Source organism: Mus caroli, unplaced genomic scaffold, assembly GCF_978045245.1.
Source record: "Mus caroli unplaced genomic scaffold, Mus_caroli_1 scaffold_17, whole genome shotgun sequence".
NCBI classification, from domain to species: domain Eukaryota; kingdom Metazoa; phylum Chordata; class Mammalia; order Rodentia; family Muridae; genus Mus; species Mus caroli.
The window spans coordinates 55,836,211-55,845,072 of NW_028227272.1; the positions used below are offsets into that span (position 1 = coordinate 55,836,211).

General features: G+C 36.5%; 1 pseudogene; it reads right to left on the reverse strand.

Annotated features, from left to right (window-relative positions):
• Positions 1-284: 284 nt before the first annotated feature.
• Positions 285-1,207, reverse strand: LOC110288975 (olfactory receptor 5K16-like; annotated as a pseudogene).
• Between the last annotated feature and the right edge of the window lie 7,655 nt (positions 1,208-8,862).

Sequence of the window (8,862 nt, forward strand, 5' to 3'; positions counted from 1 at the left end):
TATATACACTAAATTTTCTCCTTCAACTTTTTGGATATGTCAAAAACTGTCATGTTCATGAATAGTCTTAGCAGTTCAAATTGGTTCCAGTTCCTCAAATGCAAGAAGTATGTTATACCAGCATATTTCTATTCAAAATAATTTGATTCAAACAGCTTAATAGTTACAGTTTTTTTCTTTTATCATTTTCAACATTCTTCGTACAGGTAGTTTTAGAGAATTATAATATCTAGTGGAAATAAATTGTCCAAGGGAGAAGATCGTTGTTTTACAACATTATAAAATCATACTTTGTTTATGGTTCTTTTAATCACATTAATTACTTCCTTATTTCTCAGACTGTAAATAAAGGGGTTTAATAAAGGAATTACCAGAGTATAAAAAATAGCAACAGGCATGGCTTCATCTCCTCCTTTGATAGAACCTGGTCGAATATATGTGTAGAGAAGAGACCCATAGAATATTGACACAGACAGAAAGTGGGATGCACAAGTAGATAAAGCTTTGCTTCTTCCCTCTCTGGACTTCATTGTGAATATAGTATAAAGGATGCAGAAATAAGAAATCAGGACTATAGTAATGGTAAAAATCTGAACTAAACCAGCAACGATGAGTATCATCAGTTCATTGATATAAGGGTCAACACATGAGAGTCTGTATAGGGGAAGGACATCACAAAAGAAGTGCTTGATTATATGAGACCTGCAGAAAGTTAACCTAAACAAGAACCCTATGTGAATCATGGAATGTAGGTTTCCTGCTATGTAGGCTCCTGTGGTCATTTGAAGGCAGAGCTTCTTGGACATCATGGTGTGGTACTGCAGTTGCATATGGCCACATAGCGGTCATAGGCCATTGCTGCCAGAAGAAAGCAGTCTGCAGTTTCAGCAAGACAGAGAAAATAGAACTGTACCATACATTCACAGAGAGAAATCCTTCTGTCCACAGAAAAGAAGTTCTCTAGCATCTTGGGAGTGATGGCACAGGAGCAGCAGGAGTCCATCAGAGCCAGGTTGCCCAGAAAGATGTACATGGGTGTGTGGAGACGAGGCTCCATGTAGATCACAGCCACCAGCCCAAGATTCCCCACCATGGTGACCAGATAGATGGCAGAGAACACCAGGAATAAAAGTGTCCTTAAGTCTGGGTGATCTGAGAATCCTATGAGGATGAACTCGGTTGTCAAGGAGTAGTTGTTCTCAGTCATTGTCAGCTCCTCTGTTGACAAGGGATCAGGATATCAGATGGAAACTGTGATCAGTCCATTTACTCATTTAATAAATAATAATAAAATGATAATGATAATTTTGTGTAGTAGAATAATTTATTTTGCACACAACACCCACTGCCTCTGTAATGTTTTCTGTACTTTGGAATTCTTTTTATCCCTATAGAGTCAACATCGTTGAAATTCCCAGGATTTTTAAAATAATCTTGGCGTGTACTTAAAGTGTAAAAGAAATATTGTTTTACATGTATATAAAGATATCATATAGATTTAGTGTACCCAAATTTATTTTATTGGCCTAAAATAATTCTAGTGTTAATTTATTTTTGGGTTTCTTAATATACACTTCAATCAATTATAATGCAATTTGAAGATGACATTTTTATTTGTTGTTTTAGAGGAGAAAAATTCTAGAAAAGGATCCTAGAATGATGAGATATAGGTCAATTGGTAGAATGAGTGCTTATTCTATATGAAACTGTAGATTCCATCACCAGAGCCTCAGAAGGAAGGAAGACATGTTGGTAAATGCTTGACTATACAGCACTCATAAGGTACAGTCATAGAGATCAGAAAATCAAGATTCCCCGTCTGCCTCTGAATGACTGGAGTCTAGCCTGGAATGCATGAGACTTTGTCTCAGAAGTAAGTAATTAAAGAGGAATTAGTAAAAAATTCATGTTAAATTAATATATAACAGAGATGGTGAAAGATCACAAAAATTAAGGGTTGTATAGGAAATCATCTTCAATTAAATGACCTTCGAATGAAGAATGAAATGTTCCTAGGTAATCATCTTCTTTCCTTTAAATAACAATCATGCTTCTGACTTTATTCTCATTGAGATTTTCCCCCAGATATCTATTTCTCTCTCTCTCTCTCTCTCTCTCTCTCTCTCTCTCTCTCTCTCTCTCTCTCTCTCTCTCTCTCTCTCTCTCTCTTTCTCTCTGGTAAGGAACATTTTAGTAGCAACACTACTCAGTAAAAGTTTAATTCAGATTTTCAGGCCATTCTTATCTAATTTGCTGTATTAGGATTTATCAAAAATGTGTAGCAAAATTCACCTGAATTTGCTGCACAATTTTTACTGTTTTGTTTTGTAAATGTATTTGAAATTTTTCTAATCAAATCCCAAACGATGTGGATTAGCTTTTACATGCTTCTATGAAAGGAAATACACAAGGCAGTGAGAAAATAAGAATTAATTCTACCCTAGATCCTTTGCCTGGGTTCAGTGCCCTTGTTCCTGAATCCTAATTACAATCTTGAGAGAACTCTGGTTTGTATGCATGATCATTACTTTAGGAAGTTTCTATAAGTAAAAATGCAAAGTCAACAGCTTAAGCAATAGGTATTTCTTCTCTATATCTTCCTTGTTCTTCAAAAAGTTATATGATTTTTTTTCAGCACATAAGCTTATAAAGCCAACTTACCAGTAAACATAAGTTTTTAATACTTGGATGGAGAAATATAAATTCTAGAAAAATTTAGGAAACTATTTTTGTTTTTGCATTAAAGGTCCATTTCATGTGATTCATGTTGCAGTAGAATATATTGACTAGTTATACTAATTTGATGGTCAAAATGGGTTTGTCTTTTCATAATCAAAGCAATGAGAGGTAGTCAGCAGAAATTTCATTGTTGTAATAACTAAATGCAATTCCTATAGTTAAGTAAAGCAAAAATAAGGTTTAATGTGTAGGTCTGTGTTATTACAGAATAGTTGTAATCTTTCCTATACAAACATATCTTGCCAGAAAATCTTTGCCTCATTATGCTTTCAGATGCAATTCACGTATGAGAAGAGCTCTGAATATTATGGAGGAGTTAAAATCTAATGCGATAAAATTATAGAATTTCAGAAAAATTAATTTGTTTTTCGTATAAAAAAATCCCTCAGTAAAAATGTTGACACCTCTTTTCCTTGAGCTTACCAAGTTTTTAGAGAAGGAGTTGCTTCATGATAGCGATCTCAGAGTTTATGAATATATAAGTATCTTGTTGGAGTTCAGAGAGTGAAAAGTAAAGATGATCTAACATCAGCCTTAGATATGTCCACCACACAACACAGTTATAATGTCTCAAGAAATCCTAAAGGAATTTCCCTGTACAGCAGACCATTCTCTTGAGAGATTAACCCTTAAACCACACAAACCACTTGAATGTACTTAACAATATCTTGTGAGTCAATGGTGTTAAAGCAAATTAGGTCAAGTTTGTCTGAAGAAATCTTTCATACCTGTAAGTAACTGAATTGATTTTTATAGTTCATTTCATAGTTGTGTGCATGAAATATTAAGCAGTGTATATAATACAAGAGTGTGCTTCACTGGAAAAAAATGGTCACTTTTTCTTCCTAGATTGTATCAATTACAAATATCTTCTTGTTTAGGAGTGGGACTTTCTGTCAATTTCCCCTTTTCGGTCAATGGATTTTGTCTGATTTATCCTATGTAGGTCATGTGCGTGCAGCCATACTTCCTGGGAGTTCCATTGTGCATCAATCCTATCATAATCTCAATGATATCAAGAATCACATGTAAGATGATCCTCAAGCAATGTGTAGGGAATATTTTCTTGATTAGGTAAATCAAGGTGTGTGTGTGGGGGGTGCACAAATCTCTGGGATGTTTACTCTATTTATTTATTTAATTATTATTTACAAGTTTATTGTTTTACATACTAATCGTATGAATGAAGTCTTCCCTGAAAAACATCATTTGATGGTTGTTATAAGAAGAGAGTTAAAATGGGTTGGAAAAGCAAGAAGCAAATCAAAGCCCTGAGACTAGAGCTTTGTATTGACGCCCTCCAAAGATGATGTGACATTTCTACAACTCAGGACTTTGACTATAGGGAGAAATATCATGTATGTAGTGTGGTAAAAAAAGATGCAGCAAGTGCACTCTTTTCCTCCCTATTCAATATAGTATTTGAAGTCCTAGCCAGAGCAATTAGACAACAAAAGGAGATCAAAGGAATACAACTGAAAAAGGTCAAATATCATTACTTGTAGATGATATGATAGTATACTTAAGTGACCCCAAAAATTCTACCTGAGAATTAGCTGGTAAAACCTTAACTCAAATAAACCATTGGCCTTCCTGTACACAAAGGATAAACAGGCTGAGACAGAAATTAGAGAAACAACACCCTTCACAATAGTCACAAATAATATAAAATACCTTGGTGTGACTGTAACTAAGGAAGTCAAAGGTCTGTATGATAAGCACTTCAAGTCTCTGAAAAAAGAAAGCGAAGAAGATCTTAGAAGATAGATCTCCCATGCTCATGGATTGGCAGGATTACTACAGTAAAAATGGCCATCTTGCTGAAAGCAATCTCTTGATTCAATTCAATCCCTATCAAAATTCCAACTCACTTCTTCATAGATTTAGAAAGAGCAATTTCAAAATTCACTTGGAACCACAACAAACAACAACAACAACAACAACAAACAAGGATAGCAAAAACTATTCTCAACAATTAAAGAACTTCTTGTAGAAACACCATCCCTGACCTCAAGCTGTACTACAGAGCAATCGTGATAAAATCTTCATGGTATTGGTCCAATGCCTGGCAGGTAGATCAGTGGAATAGAATTGAAGACCCAGAAAAGAACCCACATACCTATGATCACTTGATCTTTGACAAAGGAGCTAAAACCATCCATTGCAAAGAATATAGCATTTTCTAGAAATGGTGCTGGCTCAACTGGCATTTAGCATGTAGAAGAATGCAAATCTATCCATTCTTATCTCCTTGTACAATTCTCACTTCCAAGTGGATCAAGGACCCCTACATAAAACCAGATACAATGAACGTTATAGGGAAGAAAGTGGGAGACAGGGAAAAAATTACTGAACAGAACAGCAATGGCTATTGCTGTAAGATAAAGATGGGACCTCATAAAATTGCAAAGCTTCTTTAAGGTAAAAGATACTGTCAATAAGACAAAAAGGCAGCATCCTTAATCATCAGGGAAATGCAAATCAAAATGACCCTGAGATTCTACCTCACAACAGTCAGAATTGCTAAGATAAAACATTCAGGGGACAGCAGATTCTGGCAAGGATGTAGAGAAAGTGGAACACTCTTCCATTGCTGATGGGATTGTAAGCTGGTACAACCACTCTGGAAATCAGCCTGGCAGTTCCTCAGAAAATTGGAAATAGTTGTACCTGAAGATCAAGCTATAGCACTCCTTGGCATATACTCAAAAGGTGCTCCAACATGTAATAAGGACACATGCTCCACTATGTTCATTGCAGCCTTATTTATAATATCCAGAATCTAAAAATAACCCAGATGTCCTTCAGAATTCCCACCTTTCCATTTTGTTAAGCAATGGGCCTATGGCTTTCTTTACTGACAGATCATGAACCACCAGGCGAACAGTACCAGCATCACTGAGGATCTAAGCTGGAGTTCCCCACCCCTTAGCCCAGGTTTCTCAGTCAGTGGACCTAACTCCATTCCCAACTTTTTGCCACCCAGCAGTGACTGGATGCCCAGGAATTTGGGAGCCCCCTTCATCCCAGGCTCCTCATCAATGGCCCATGGACACCCGGCCCTTCATTCTCTACTCCTGTGAGCAGTTTCTAGTGGAGAGTGGATGCCTAGGAGTCAGGGAATTCTATGTAAGCCTCCCACATTTTAGGTTTTGTTTCCAATGGCATAGAGTAAATGCAATCTAAAATTTCTAAGTTTCAGCTGCCCAAGTAGTATTCCCACACCCCAGTGGCAAGGTAGAATTTAGAACCACACCAATTAATGGATAAGTATTAATTTCAAAAAGTTGAGTTCATCAAAACTACCTACCCACCTTTGGGTGGAGGGCTACAAGCTATAAAATGGAAATTTTTGGCTTTTAATTGAAGTAGTTAGCATATTTTGCAAAACTTAACTACAAATGTGTTTCAAAATCAAAGTTCCATTTGTGTTCATAGATTTGTAGAAAAGAAAGTTCATGTGCTCATGAATATCAGGACCTTTAGAAAGATATTAAGCAAAGCAGTGATACAGAAATAATTTCTTCTCATTAGGGAATCATAAAGTCCCTCTTATGACATACCCACTCCAGTGAAGACTGTGTGACAGGCCCAAAATCTTGGACACAGTCCCAAGGCAAAAAATTTCACAGAAACTTAGTCTCCTGGAACTTTGGAATCTTGTAGCAGGAATGCGACAAACCTGTCCTTGTGTTAGTCATTGAATGGATCTGTGTGATTTTTTTCAGTATTGTTTTATTATAAGTGCCTCCAAGCAATGATTTGTCAAATACCTCAGCAAAATTGAACTTTGCTTCCTGTCCTTTACCAATGTCCTAGGCAGTCCTTGAGCTGACCCTGGGCTTGGAATTCAGTAAGAATGTTATCTATTCAATAATATTCAGAATTACCTCTAGTATTATAAGAAAGATAGTGAAAGAAATCAGGCATTCCTATCTATTACATAGAGTTAGAATTGCCATGGCTAGCTTAGCAAAGTAAGTTTAGAATTCTTAATGTAGTTATGTATTGCAGACTTCATTACTTAATAGAAGAAACTTCTCCACACAATCACTTAGACTAACAGCTGAGTCACTCCTATATACAAGAATTTACAATGGTTTAGGAAGAAGATCAGACTGGGTTGTGTTTTAAGGAGGAACTAGAGCATTGCTTTATTCATGAGAAAGTTAGCTAGAGCAGAACTCCCTAATTAGAACTATGGCTTGGGCATGAGAGCTCTTGCACCAGGAGCGTAAAGATCTCACACCTGGCTTCTAAGAATATAGCTGACCTTAGATAGAACTGACTTTGTCTCTGTTATTATATTGCCTTGTTCCTGCCAGTCTTTATTTATGCATTCCTCTGTTTTGTGTATAGAGTCAGTAAGCATCCGGTAACCTCAATGTACCTTGGCTGATATTTCACCTAACTTATTTGTTTTCCTTGGTATTATAAGTCTGATGCTTGCTTTGAGAAATTACATTCAGATAAAGCTCTCTTTCTGTGCCAGTGTCTATTTGTCACCGCACGGACTCCTTGCTGACCTGAATACTGAGACCCTGATTCCCTGACAGTTGAAGGTCTCACTGAGTCCAATCTGCGGCACTCTTGGAAAGTAATATCCTTGACACTAGTAAACATTCAAAAGCTAAAATTGAAAATACAAGTACACAACATATGCTTAAAAAAATCCCACCAAAAACAATAATCCCCCAGCAACAGAAAGGAGAAATCCTCAGAAACAGGAAAGGAGAGTTTCTAAGAGGAGGCCCAACAAGCAGGGAAGACAACATGCCTCACAAAGGAAGAGGCATCAGCAGGGCTGGTGTGTGACCCATGCTGTAATCCTGAGTGCTGTTCATCATTTCATGGTAGGACTCTTCAGATCTTACATCTATACATTGTGATGTACAAATCTAAAAACAATGTGAGATGAACCTCTAAAAAGAAATGTTCAGAAGGAAATTATCAAATCATACAGTTACTAATAGACCTCTCATTTGTCCAGGGAGAACATGAAAATCTTACAATTTCACAGGGAGAGGAAAAAGACATGAGGTGTTTAGGAGGAAAATTCAATGGCATTTTTGACACTTCCTGATAACTGGTGAACTAATCCAAGTGACACTGGTTACCTGTTAAACCTAATCTTGAAATCCTGTGCTTTGGGATCTGGCATGCAAGACAATATGCCATTCCTTAACTGTGTCCTGGTATAGAAAAACACTCATAAGTTTAGAGTATAGTGTAGGTATAGAATAGAAGAGAGGAAGAAGTAGACCATGATGCAGAAAATGTGGACATTATTATAGCCGGAAGATTTCTGTCACTATTAAGAGTTATAAACCATGTCGATAATATTTACTGTTGATGTATAGTGAGTAAAATGACAGTTTACTCTATGCTGTTCCAACCTCAACCCTGTAATGCTATTATGTTCAGTGAAAGATACTTGATTAAGGTATGCCAATTTCTTATAAAATTTGTGAGACCACAAGATTTTTTTAAAAACTTTTTATTCAATCTTTGTGATTTTTCACATCATACACGTAAATCACTCATCTTCCTGTCCCTTTATACCTGCCCTTTGTCCTTGCTACCTCCCTCTTGAAAAGGAAAAAAAAAGACCCAAACCAAAACCCAAACAAAACTATTGCTATGGGAGCTTCCATGTGTTACATATAACAGCTTTATTTGCATTGCTCATTGTAATGAGTCATTGGTCTGGTTTGAGACTTCTGGCTTTTTCTTGTTCTTGTTCAATAGTGTCTGTGATTGGTGACTGTTTATTGGATGGATCTCAGGTGGGGCAATCTCTGGATGGACTTTCATTCAGTCTCTGCTCCACATTTTGTCTCTGTATTTACTCTGTGAGTATTTTCTTATCCCTTCTAAAAAGGATTGAAGCACCCACACATTGGTCTTCCTTCTTCTTGAGCTTCATTTGCTCTGTGAATAGTATCTTAAGTATTCTGAGCTTTTGTGATAATATCTACTTATCAGTGAGTGCATACCATGTGTATTATTTTGTGACTGAGTTACCTCACTCAGGATGATATTTTCTAGTTCAGGCTTTGTCTTACTAAAGAGGACAAATATTTTTCTTTCGGACTTGGGTTTAGTTCGTTTAGCAATAAAAAA